This window comes from Bombina bombina, chromosome 7 (genome assembly GCF_027579735.1).
Source record: "Bombina bombina isolate aBomBom1 chromosome 7, aBomBom1.pri, whole genome shotgun sequence".
Classification (NCBI taxonomy): Eukaryota; Metazoa; Chordata; class Amphibia; order Anura; family Bombinatoridae; genus Bombina; species Bombina bombina.
In genome coordinates, this window is record NC_069505.1 from 476,088,864 (window position 1) to 476,102,398 (window position 13,535).

Sequence of the window (13,535 nt, forward strand, 5' to 3'; positions counted from 1 at the left end):
CTCCGGTTTGGTGTCAGTACACCTTCGCTCTCTGCTGGATGTCGCCGGAACTTGATACCTCCTTGGACCAAATCCAAGACACCTCCAGTGGTCCCAGATCCTGCACCTTGCCGCTGTGGCCCGACCGGCCAGAGAGACTTCCAGCTCCCGGAGTTGTACTCCTTCTCACTGCCGCTCCGAAACCTCGATGTGAACTCGGGCTATGCGGCTGGAGCCGGGGAGATAATTTTAGGCGGCGCTTCTCTGCAACACGCCAGCTCAGAGCACACCTTGTCGTGGCTCCACCCCCAACGGAAGTCTCATCCCATAACAGACCCAGAATTGTGATTTTAGTCGGAGAGAAGGCTTTTAATAATAGATTCCTGAAATTTCAGGAAACGTAGCCCTCTTCCTTGGGTAGCCTGATACAGGACAAATGCATTAAGCATTGACAATTGTATCAAGTGGACTGCCAGTTTCTTGTACCATGTATATGCTTTGCGAGAAGCAGAGTATGGTTCAAGCATCTGGTCAGTCTTATCTACCCCTCCCATATGCTGATTATAATCCAGGACACATATGGGTTTCATAGTTGGAGTGCTCTGCCCCCTGACATAAACAGGTGATGTGCTCTCATCATGTATAGTTGTGAGAAGATGCACATTCTTCTTGTCTGTGAATTTCACAGCTAGCAGCTCATCAGAGCGCAAAGCTGAGGTCTCTCCTCTTTTTTGCTTTCTGAACATGTGAGTCGGAAAGACTTTGCGATTGGCACGGATTGTGCCACACGCAACAGTGCCCTTGCTATATAGCAATTTAAATAATGGCACACCAGTGTAAAAGTTATCCACATATACATGGTAACCTTTATTAAATATTGGGTGGAGTAAGTCCCACATTATTTTTTCACTTGTAGCAAGGGAGGAGGGACAGTCAGGGGGTGCTAGAACAGAATCCTTGCCAGTGTATACCCTAAAACGATAGGTGTATCCACTAGAGCTCTCGCACAGCTTATACAGCTTGACCCCATAGCGAGCTCTCTTAGAAGGAATGTATTGTTTAAAAACAATACGTCCCTATATAAGATCAAGGATTCATCAACCGATATGTTCTGGCCTGGAGTATAGCACTCTTGAAATCTTGCCAATAAATGGTCAAGAACAGGCCTTATTTTTTTTTATTTATTTTTTTTAAATATTTTTATTGAGGTTTTTATCTCAAACAAACAATTAGTAATTGCCAATACACAATATAAGGAACAAAAAATTATTACCGAATAAGCTGCAAACACATGTCAGATAAACAATATAATTGAATGACAAATTACTTTCTCATAATACACAATGGCCTAGATTTGGAGTTTGGCGGTAAAAGGGCTGTTAACGCTCCGCGGGCTTTTTTCTGGCCGCACCATAAATTTAACTCTGGTATCGAGAGTTCAAACAAATGCTGCGTTAGGCTCCAAAAAAGGAGCGTAGAGCATTTTTACCGCAAATGCAACTCTCGATACCAGAGTTGCTTACGGACGCGGCCGGCCTCAAAAACGTGCTCGTACACGATTCTCCCACAGGAAACAATGGGGCTGTTTGAGCTGAAAAAAAACCTAACACCTGCAAAAAAGCAGCGTTCAGCTCCTAACGCAGCCCCATTGTTTCCTATGGGGAAACACTTCCTACGTCTGCACCTAACACTCTAACATGTACCCCGAGTCTAAACACCCCTAACCTTACACTTATTAACCCCTAATCTGCCGCTCCCGCTATCGCTGACCCCTGCATATTTTTTTAACCCCTAATCTGCCGCTCCGTAAACCGCCGCAACCTACGTTATCCCTATGTACCCCTAATCTGCTGCCCTAACATCGCCGACCCCTATATTATATTTATTAACCCCTAATCTGCCGCTCCCAACATCGCCGCCACCTACCTACACTTATTAACTCCTAATCTGCCGAGCGGACCTGAGCGCTACTATAATAAAGTTATTAACCCCTAATCCGCCTCACTAACCCTATCATAAATAGTATTAACCCCTAATCTGCCCTCCCTAACATCGCCGACACCTACCTTCAATTATTAACCCCTAATCTTCCGATCGGAGCTCACCGCTATTCTAATAAATGTATTAACCCCTAACGCTAAGTCTAACCCTAACCCTAACACCCCCCTAACTTAAATATAATTTACATCTAACGAAATTAATTAACTCTTATTAAATAAATGATTCCTATTTAAAGCTAAATACTTACCTGTAAAATAAATCCTAATATAGCTACAATATAAATTATAATTACATTGTAGCTATTTTAGGATTAATATTTATTTTACAGGCAACTTTGTAATTATTTTAACCAGGTACAATAGCTATTAAATAGTTAAGAACTATTTAATAGTTACCTAGTTAAAATAATAACAAATTTACCTGTAAAATAAATCCTAACCTAAGATATAATTAAACCTAACACTACCCTATCAATAAAAAAATTAAATAAACTACCTACAATTACCTACAATTAACCTAACACTACACTATCAATAAATTAATTAAACACAATTCCTACAAATAAATACAATTAAATAAACTAGCTAAAGTACCAAAAATAAAAAAGAACTAAGTTACAAAAAATAAAAAAATATTTACAAACATAAGAAAAATATTACAACAATTTTAAACTAATTACACCTACTCTAAGCCCCCTAATAAAATAACAAAGCCCCCCAAAATAAAAAATTCCCTACCCTATTCTAAATTAAAAAAGTTACAAGCTCTTTTACCTTACCAGCCCTGAACAGGGCCCTTTGCGGGGCATGCCCCAAGAAGTTCAGCTCTTTTGCCTGTAAAAGAATAAATACAATACCCCCCCCCAACATTACAACCCACCACCCACATACCCCTAATCTAACCCAAACCCCCCTTAAATAAACCTAACACTAAGCCCCTGAAGATCTTCCTACCTTGTCTTCACCATCCAGGTTCACCGATCCGTCCTGAAGAGCTCCTCCGATGTCCTGATCCAAGCCCAAGCGGGGGCTGAAGAGGTCCATGATCCGGTCAAAGTCTTCATCCAAGCGGGGCAGAAGAGGATCTTCCATCCGATTGAAGTCATCATCCAGGCGGCATCTTCTATGGTCTTCCATCCGGAGCGAAGCGGCAGGATCCTGAAGACCTCCAGCGCGGAACATCCATCCGGACCGACGACTGAACGACGAATGACTGTTCCTTTAAGGGACGTCATCCAAGATGGCGTCCCTCGAATTCCGATTGGCTGATAGGATTCTATCAGCCAATCGGAATTAAGGTAGGAATTTTCTGATTGGCTGATGGAATCAGCCAATCAGAATCTAGTTCAATCCGATTGGCCGATCCAATCAGCCAATCAGATTGAGCTCGCATTCTATTGGCTGATCGGAACAGCCAATAGAATGCGAGCTCAATCTGATTGGCTGATTGGATCAGCCAATCGGATTGAACTTGATTCTGATTGGCTGATTCCATCAGCCAATCAGAAAATTCCTACCTTAATTCCGATTGGCTGATAGAATCCTATCAGCCAATCGGAATTCGAGGGACGCCATCTTGGATGACGTCCCTTAAAGGAACCGTCATTAGTCGGGAGACAACGGAAGAAGAGGATGGATCCGCGTCGCCTGCTTCAAGATGGACCCGCTCCGCACCGGATGGAAGAAGATCGAAGATGCCGCTTGGAGAAGATGTTTGCCGGTCCGGATGTCCTCTTCTTGCCGGATAGGAGGAAGACTTTGGAGCCTCTTCTGGACCTCTTCAGCACCGGATTATGGATCGCCAACCCCCGCTTGGGTTGGATGAAGATGTTGGAGCCAGGACGGATCGGTGATACCTGGATGGTGAAGACAAGGTAGGAAGATCTTCAGGGGCTTAGTGTTAGGTTTATTTAAGGGGGGTTTGGGTTAGATTAGGGGTATGTGGGTGGTGGGTTGTAATGTTGGGGGGGGGGGTATTGTATTTATTCTTTTACAGGCAAAAGAGCTGAAATTCTTGGGGCATGCCCCGCAAAGGGCCCTGTTCAGGGCTGGTAAGGTAAAAGAGCTTGTAACTTTTTTAATTTAGAATAGGGTAGGGAATTTTTTATTTTGGGGGGCTTTGTTATTTTATTAGGGGGCTTAGAGTAGGTGTAATTAGTTTAAAATTGTTGTAATATTTTTCTTATGTTTGTAAATATTTTTTTATTTTTTGTAACTTAGTTCTTTTTTATTTTTTGTACTTTAGATAGTTTATTTAATTGTATTTATTTGTAGCAATTGTGTTTAATTAATTTATTGATAGTGTAGTGTTAGGTTAATTGTAGGTAATTGTAGGTAGTTTATTTAATTATTTTATTGATAGGGTAGTGTTAAGTTTAATTATATCTTAGGTTAGGATTTATTTTACAGGTAAATTTGTTATTATTTTAACTAGGTAGCTATTAAATAGTTCTTAACTATTTAATAGCTATTGTACCTGGTTAAAATAAATACAAAGTTGCCTGTAAAATAAATATTAATCCTAAAATAGCTATAATATAATTATAATTTATATTGTAGCTATATTAGGATTTATTTTACAGGTAAGTATTTAGCTTTAAATAGGAATAATTTATTTAATAAGAGTTAATTTATTTCGTTAGATGTAAATTATATTTAAGTTAGGGGGGTGTTAGTGTTAGGGTTAGACTTAGCTTTAGGGGTTAATACATTTATTAGAATAGCGGTGAGCTCCGGTCGTCAGATTAGGGGTTAATAATTGAAGTTAGGTGTCGGCGATGTTAGGGAGGGCATATTAGGGGTTAATACTATTTATGATAGGGTTAGTGAGGCGGATTAGGGGTTAATAACTTTATTATAGTAGCGCTCAGGTCCGCTCGGCAGATTAGGAGTTAATAAGTGTAGGCAGGTGTCGGCGACGTTGAGGGGGGCAGATTAGGGGTTAATAAATATAATATAGGGGTCGGCAGTGTTAGGGGTAGCAGATTAGGGGTACATAGGGATAACGTAGGTGGCGGCGCTTTGCGGTCGGAAGATTAGGGGTTAATTATTTTAAGTAGCTGGCGGCGATGTTGTGGGGGGCAGATTAGGGGTTAATAAATATAATATAGGGGTCGGCGGGGTTAGGGGCAGCAGATTAGGGGTACATAAGTATAACGTAGGTGGCGGTCGGCAGATTAGGGGTTAAAAATTTTAATCGAGTGGCGGCGATGTGGGGGGAGCTCGGTTTAGGGGTACATAGGTAGTTTATGGGTGTTAGTGTACTTTAGGGTACAGTAGTTAAGAGCTTTATGAACCGGCGTTAGCCAGAAAGCTCTTAACTCCTGCTATTTTCAGGCGGCTGGAGTTTTGTCGTTAGAGCTCTAACGCTCACTTCAGAAACGACTCTAAATACCGGCGTTAGAAAGATCCCATTGAAAAGATAGGATACGCAAATGGCGTAGGGGGATCTGCGGTATGGAAAAGTCGCGGATGAAAAGTGAGCGTTAGACCCTTTAATCACTGACTCCAAATACCAGCGGGCGGCCAAAACCAGCGTTAGGAGCCTCTAACGCTGGTTTTGACGGCTACTGCCGAACTCCAAATCTAGGCCAATAAATGTTATGTTAATTGAACACCCACTATATGATGTAAGCAGCCACTTTTGGGCCACATAGGGTTGCCATAACCAAAGTATAAAGTAGGTGAGCATGAATTCGAGAGGGCCACTCATGGACCCTTATTTTTTTTTGTATATATATTTTTGTGTATAGATCCCTAGAATGAATGGGAAAGACACAAAGTATTTTGGCCCCACATACCTGCAGTTAAGAAATATATAATACTATGAGACTCGCTACTACTAGGTTAAAAGAATGTTTAGGGGAAATCCTCATAGGATGGGAAGTGCAACTAAAGAGCCAATGCAAGCATTTATGAACTAGGAAAGGTAAACCTCATGACATAATTTATCTAAGGAACTATGAAAGGACACTACTACTGCCATATTGTGCGAGATGAGATGTGCCTTCTACCTCTGGGGGGGAAATGATCCTCAAAGTTCTCAAAGAGTAACCATAGGTGAGGCAGGATGCTGTGGCTCTAATATCAATATCTTATCTAAAAACAAGGGACTAACAGCTAGATTTAGAGTTCTGCGGCCAAAGGGGTGCGTTAACTACGCATGCTTTTTTTTCCCCGCACCTTTTAAATACTGCTGGTATTTAGAGTTCACAGAAGGGCTGCGTTAGGCTCCAAAAAAGGTATCGAGAGTTCAAACAAATGCTGCGTTAGGCTCCAAAAAAGGAGCGTAGAGCATTTTTACCGCAAATGCAACTCTCGATACCAGAGTTGCTTACGGACGCGGCCGGCCTCAAAAACGTGCTCGTGCACGATTCTCCCATAGGAAACAATGGGGCTGTTTGAGCTGAAAAAAAACCTAACACCTGCAAAAAAGCAGCGTTCAGCTCCTAACGCAGCCCCATTGTTTCCTATGGGGAAACACTTCCTACGTCTGCACCTAACACCCTAACATGTACCCCGAGTCTAAACACCCCTAACCTTACACTTATTAACCCCTATTCTGCCGCCGCCGCTATCGCTGACCCCTGCATTTTATTATTAACCCCTAATCTGCCACTCCGTACACCGCCGCAACCTACGTTATCCCTATGTACCCCTAATCTGCTGCCCCTAACACCGCCGACCCCTATATTATATTTATTAACCTCTAATCTGCCCCCCACAACGTCGCCGCCAGCTACCTACAATAATTAACCCCTAATCTGCCGACCGCACCTCACCGCTACTATAATAAAGTTATTAACCCCTAATCCGCCTCACTCCCGCCTCAATAACCCTATAAGAAATAGTATTAACCCCTAATTTGCCCTCCCTAACATCGCCGACACCTAACTTCAATTATTAACCCCTAATCTGCCGACCGGATCTCGCCGCTACTCTAATAAATGGATTAACCCCTAAAGCTAAGTCTAACCCTAACACTAACACCCCCCTAAATTAAATATAATTTAAATCTAACGAAATATATTAACTCTTATTAAATAAATTATTCCTATTTAAAGATAAATACTTACCTGTAAAATAAACCCTAATATAGCTACAATATAAATAATAATTACATTGTAGCTATTTTAGGATTAATATTTATTTTACAGGCAACTTTGTATTTATTTTAACCAGGTACAATAGCTATTAAATAGTTAAGAACTATTTAATAGCTAAAATAGTTAAAATAATTACAAAATTACCTGTAAAATAAATCCTAACCTAAGTTACAATTAAACCTAATACAATACTGTACCTACAAATAACTACAATTAAATAAACTAACTAAAGTACAAAAAATAAAAAAGAACTAAGTTACAAAAAATAAAAAAATATTTACAAACATTAGAAAAATATTACAACAATTTTAAACTAATTACACCTACTCTAAGCCCCCTAATAAAATAACAAAGACCCCCAAAATAAAAAAATGCCCTACCCTATTCTAAATTAAAAAAGTTCAAAGCTCTTTTACCAGCCCTGAAAAGGGCCATTTGCGGGGCATGCCCCAAATAATTCAGCTCTTTTGCCTGTAAAAAAACATATAATACCCCCCCCCAACATTACAACCCACCACCCACATAACCCTAATCTAACCCAAACCCCCCTTAAATAAACCTAACACTAAGCCCCTGAAGATCTTCCTACCTTATCTTCACCATGCCAGGTTCACCGATCCGTCCTCCGAAGTCTTCATCCAAGCCTCCGAAGTCTTCATCCAAGCCCAAGCGGGGGGCTGGCGATCCATAATCCGGCTGAAGTCTTCTATCAAGTGGCGGCTGAAGAGGTCCAGAAGAGGCTCCAAAGACTTCCTCCTATCCGGGCAGAAGAGTAGATCCGGACCGGCAACCATCTTCTTCAAAGCGGTGACAAGCGGCTCCATGTTGAAGACCTCCGGCGCGGATCCATCCTCTTCTTGCAATGTCCTAAGTCCGAATGAAGGTTCCTTTAAGGGACGTCATCCAAGATGGCGTCCCTCGAATTCCGATTGGCTGATAGGATTCTATCAGCCAATCGGAATTAAGGTAGGAAAATTCTGATTGGCTGATGGAATCAGCCAATCAGATTCAAGTTCAATCCGATTGGCTGATTGGATCAGCCAATCAGATTGAGCTCGCATTCTATTGGCTGATCGGAACAGCCAATAGAATGCAAGATCAATCTGAAGTAATGCAAGAGCAGGGCCAGCCTGCACAAAACTTTTGGTCTACATATGGGGCAATATATAACACCGCCTAGCATTAATAAATCACAGTAACATATGTTAATTGTTGTTGAACTTTGAACATTGAGCAGTCAGATCATATAAACCCCCCTGTCAAGGAAGCAGCTATATAGGGTACATGGTGAGAACTTAAAGACAGTGCATGTGAACACTACTTATCTTATAATAAAAGTTAAAATCTTGGTGAGAATGGGTAAAGTCCAAGTGGTGTATGGCTAGAAGTACTTATATGAAAGATGCAAGCTGTCCTTTACATAATTAAATAAGCTTTAGACGTTTTGTAGAGAGTCAGTATATGCTTGTTCAGTGGTTTACCAAGGAGGGGGGCTGAAAGCCAGGATGGTGGTTTTAAGTAAGTCCACATCTGTGTACGAGAAAGCCCAGCTGAGCTCTATCTCAACTCTCAGAGAGACACTTCCAAAGTCCTATTATAAATGTCAGAGAGTCCCATCCTACCTGACTTGTGAGTTCAGTTTAATAGGGCAATAACCAGGTTTTCACAAAATGGACCCTGAGTCCCAAATACGGAGGGCAAACAGGCCACCCGGGTCCCACTTATGAGGTAGCTGAGTGACAAAAAGAGACACATAGATCTCGAACAGAGCCTGCTGGAGCCGCTTTGCGTCCCGGAGGGACGCACCTGATGTCGTCGATGTTGAAGGAGAGTATTTAGCATGCAGCCCCCAACCACCATAACTGTAATCCTGTCTCCAATATGGGAGCGCTAGGGAGCTGGGCATATCATCTCCCCTACACAGCAGAGCACCAGGCAGAATCACCTCTAGAGTATCGGTATAGGTTTGTAGAGGGCTGTCAGAGCTCTTTAACTCTGTTGTTTCTCCTGTTGCACACACCACTTCCAGGTGCGTCTTTGCTGCGGCTTCAGAATTTCGGTCCCCCGCTGGTATGTTAAGGGCTGGGTGTGAACGCCGGGGCCCCAAAGCAATATCACTCCCAGCCTCCCCAACATGTATTTCAGGCTGGTGGGATGGTTGGGCTAGGCAGACGCTGCTGCGGTTGGGTGCAGGATAAAGCTTGTCCTCCAAGGCAGCATGGTGGGAGGCAAGTAGGCTTCTTAGCTCTTCCAGGAAGTTGAAGGAGATCTCCATAACATATATATGGTAGGCAGGTACGAAGGAAAATGGCACTTTTTGAACTATATAACGTGTCTTACAAGAAAAGCCTTATGCAGTGTTTTGCGGAAACCACTGCTTCCTAACAACAAGACAAACTAGTGTCCTGCCAGGGGGTAAAGTTGGTAGGCCGCAACCCTTGAAATACTCCGGTGACCTAAAAGGTGCCTCAAATCCAAAAAAAAAGGTACGCTGTTAGAAAGCTTGATGCACCCTACAATCTTGGTCGCATCTACAAGGTCGATGGGACAGTAGAGAGAGGATTTCAAACGGATTTGTGGCAGGAGATGAAGGAGCTGTAAAACTTGCGAGCAGTCATGGCCGCTACCCGGAAGTTCCCCCCCAACAGGCCTTATTTTAAACAATCGGTCATGTTCTGGGTTGTCCCGTGGCAGAGCATTTGCATTATTATTATAATGAAAAAACTTGAGCAGTACTCATTGTAGCAGGGAAGATAGGGTTCATTTGAGTAGACTGCTTTGACCAATATGAGGCTATGCTTGGCTTTTGCACGATCCCCATTAGCAGAGTGAGGCCCCAGAACTTCCTCATCTCTTGCAAATTGGTTGCAGTCCATCGATGTGCTCTGGCATGGCGGCTCAGTTCTGCACCAGCATTTTGAAAAAATTGCTCAGCATACAGATTTGTCTGCTGAACAATAAATTCTAAGAACTCATCATCCACAAACAACTGAAAGTAGTTGATGGGTTCAAAATTTGCAGTGCCCACCAAGAGGCCAGAATTGCCAGTAAATGGAGGCAACACTGGCTGAACCATATTAGGGGAGGTCCAGTTGTAGCTTGGAACAGGCCTGCTCATGACTCCCACAGTATGCTGTGCGGCCACTGCAGATGTTGTTGCAACATCCCCCATGCCCCTGACTCCCACAGTATGCTGTGCGGCCACTGCGGATGTTGTTGCAACATCCCCCATGCCCCTGACTCCCACAGTATGCTGTGTGGCCACTGCAGATGTTGTTGCAACATCCCCTATGCCCATGACTCCTACAGTATGCTGTGGGGCCACTGCGGATGTTGTTGCCATCCCTCTGCCACGAGAACTGACAGCTCTGAACTGTCTGCGGCCACGCCGTGGCTCAGTTGGTTCATCTGTCTTACTTGAACTGTCACAATATGATGACAGCCCAGGGAAAAAGTCGCTGTCAGAATCTTCTGCAGCAGATGTGTCATCAGAGAAGGAATCAGAGTCTAAGTTCATAAGAATCTCAGCTGCTTCCTCAGCGCTCATCAGACGCTTAGTCATAATTCTCTTAACAAAAATAAAGATATTTTCAATATAAATTTTACTGCAAAAAATAAGCTTTTTGCAGCAAAAATTAAAGGATTTTAGACTATGGGGAGAGCTGAGCAAAGAAAATGCTTACTCACCTAACACACAGGCCAAAAGGCTGATAATAAAAATACTATTATTTTTTCAGAAAAAGCATCCCTCTACCATTAGTAATTTGTAACCACATGATCTAGGTGATCATGGGATTACAAATATAATATCAGGAGCCATACTGGAAAAGGGAATGTGACATTTTATAGCTAAGTGATCACTGCATTTACACTGATTACTACAGTGATCATTTAGTTAGAATATATAAAGTAATATTTTTATTTTTTTTAAATATATTAGTTTATTTTTAGAAAATATATTTTGGGGGTCTCTAGGCAGTTTTGATTTTTATTTATGAGCCCCTAAAGACCCCCACATCTTTTTTTTTACTTTTTTCAACATTTTGTTTAATAACTTTTTTTTCTTTTATTTAAATACCACATACTATATACCATTGGAAACGTTAGGCGATTCCCGATTCCCTTTCCAACGGTCTTGGGGGTCTGTAGCTGCTTAGATGCCTGAGATACAGGCTTCTAAGCAGCATGCCCCCATTTCCCTATAACTGACAATTGTCAGTTGTCAATAAAGTTACACAGTGACGTCATCACGTCATTGCGTGTGACGTCACTGCATGTAACGTGAAGCCCCGGCGATGTCTATCACTATGCAGGCCAGATCGCCGGGGTAGGAGCTGATGGAAGCCCCCAGATCTCCCTCAAAGTGGGAGAGTGCTAGTGACGGCTCTGAGCCGTCATTAGCACCTGACTGAGACAATTTGTGACGACTCAGAGCCGTCATTAGCACTCAAGGGGTTAAATTGTTATCTTGGAAGGTTTTGTTTCTTTGTAGGGTTTGAAGGGGGCGCCTACGACTATCTGGATATGACACAAATCACGTGTTCTTTGTTATATTGTCTAATAGTGTTCCTAAATAAGTATATCACATATACAGGACTAGTTAAAAAAGTAGGATGAAGTATTGGTGTTTATAAAAAATATTTATTAATATCAACGATCCTCTACATATAGTGCTAAATGTTAATATTTAATAAAACAAAGACACTGGTGTCTAATAACTTATTATCTAATAAAGCGCTTTAAAAAGATTTTAGAGATATAAAAAAATTGTAAAATATAAAAATTATAATATAAAGTTCAAGAAGCTGGCCAGCTTATAATTATTTGTTGAGTCGATGAGATAAAGAATTTTTGGTCTCGATGTTATAAAACTGATAGATAATACCTTGAAGTATCGTATATAGTCAATCCCAGTCTGCTCTCTGTCCGTTACAGACCTTGCAGTATTCTTCTCCTTTGTTGCAGTCTTTACGTCACATGGGCAATTGTATCCAATCCTTCACTTGTAACAGTCTTTCAAGTGCGCGCACTATTTAAAAAAATATTTTGTAAAACTGAATAGTTGTCTTCAACTCCTCTGCATAGTAAACATACCTTCTACTTCTCAAATTGAGCAAATAGGCATGGGGTGTACTAAAGCGGTCCTGGGAGTCAGTGATTTACAATAAAGGTTCCTTCTCTCCTATCGCTATCTTGAAATATCAGCCCCCCTCTCATAGACGGAAACTGGTACAATTATTTCTCTTTAGCGGTCCTGGGAGTAGAAGCTTAATGATGTCATTAGCTGACGCTTATTGATTCTCTACACGTTTCGGCTTCTATCAGAACCTTTGTCAAGATAATCAGTGCTCAGCTGTGCTCCATATTTAAGGGCTTGTCAATTAACCCTTTCACTGTTGTTCAGAAACTTGAAATTTTTTTCTTTTTTTTTCTTTTCGTCACTTTAAGTAGCAATTCATTATTTTTAGAATTCACATCCACAATTCAATGGGAATTTGACCATCATATATAAAGAATTATTACTAATATACAAAGGAAAAAATATTTTTTAGAAATAAACACATAGGCCTAGATTTGGAGTTTTGTCGGTAAAGACCCGCGTAGCTAACGCCGGCTTTTTTCTGGCCGCACCATAAAAATAACTCTGGTATTGAGAGTCCACATAAAGGCTGCGTTAGGCTCCAAAAAAGGAGCGTAGAGCATATTTAACGCAGCTTCAACTCTCGATACCAGAGTTGCTTACGCAAGCGGCCAGCCTCAAAAACGTGCTCGTGCACGATTCTCCCATAGAAAACAATGGGGCTGTTTGAGCTGAAAAAAAACCTAACACCTGCAAAAAAGCCGCGCTCAGCTCCTATTGCTATTGAGCTCGCATTCTATTGGCTGATCGGAACAGCCAATAGAATGCAAGCTCAATCTGATTGGCTGATTGGATCAGCCAATCGGATTGAACTTGATTCTGATTGGCTGATTCCATCAGCCAATCAGAATATTCCTACCTTAATTCCGATTGGCTGATAGAATCCTATCAGCCAATCGGAATTCGAGGGACGCCATCTTGGATGACGTCATTTAAAGGAACCGTCATTCGTCGTTCAGTCGTCGGCCAGGATGGATGTTCCGCGTCGGAGGTCTTCAGGATCCTGCCGCTCCGCTCCGGATGGATGACCATAGAAGATCCCGCTTGGATGAAGACTTCAATCGGATGGAAGACCTCTTCTGCCCCGCTTGGATGAAGACTTCAGCCGGATCATGGACCTCTTCAGCCCCCCGCTTGGGCTTGGATCAGGACATCGGAGGAGCTCTTCTGGACAGATCGTTGAACCCGGTGAGGTGAAGACAAGGTAGGAAGATCTTCAGGGGCTTAGTGTTAGGTTTATTTAAGGGGGGTTTGGGTTAGATTAGGGGTATGTGGGTGGTGGGTTGTAATGTTGGAGGGCTTGGGTATTGT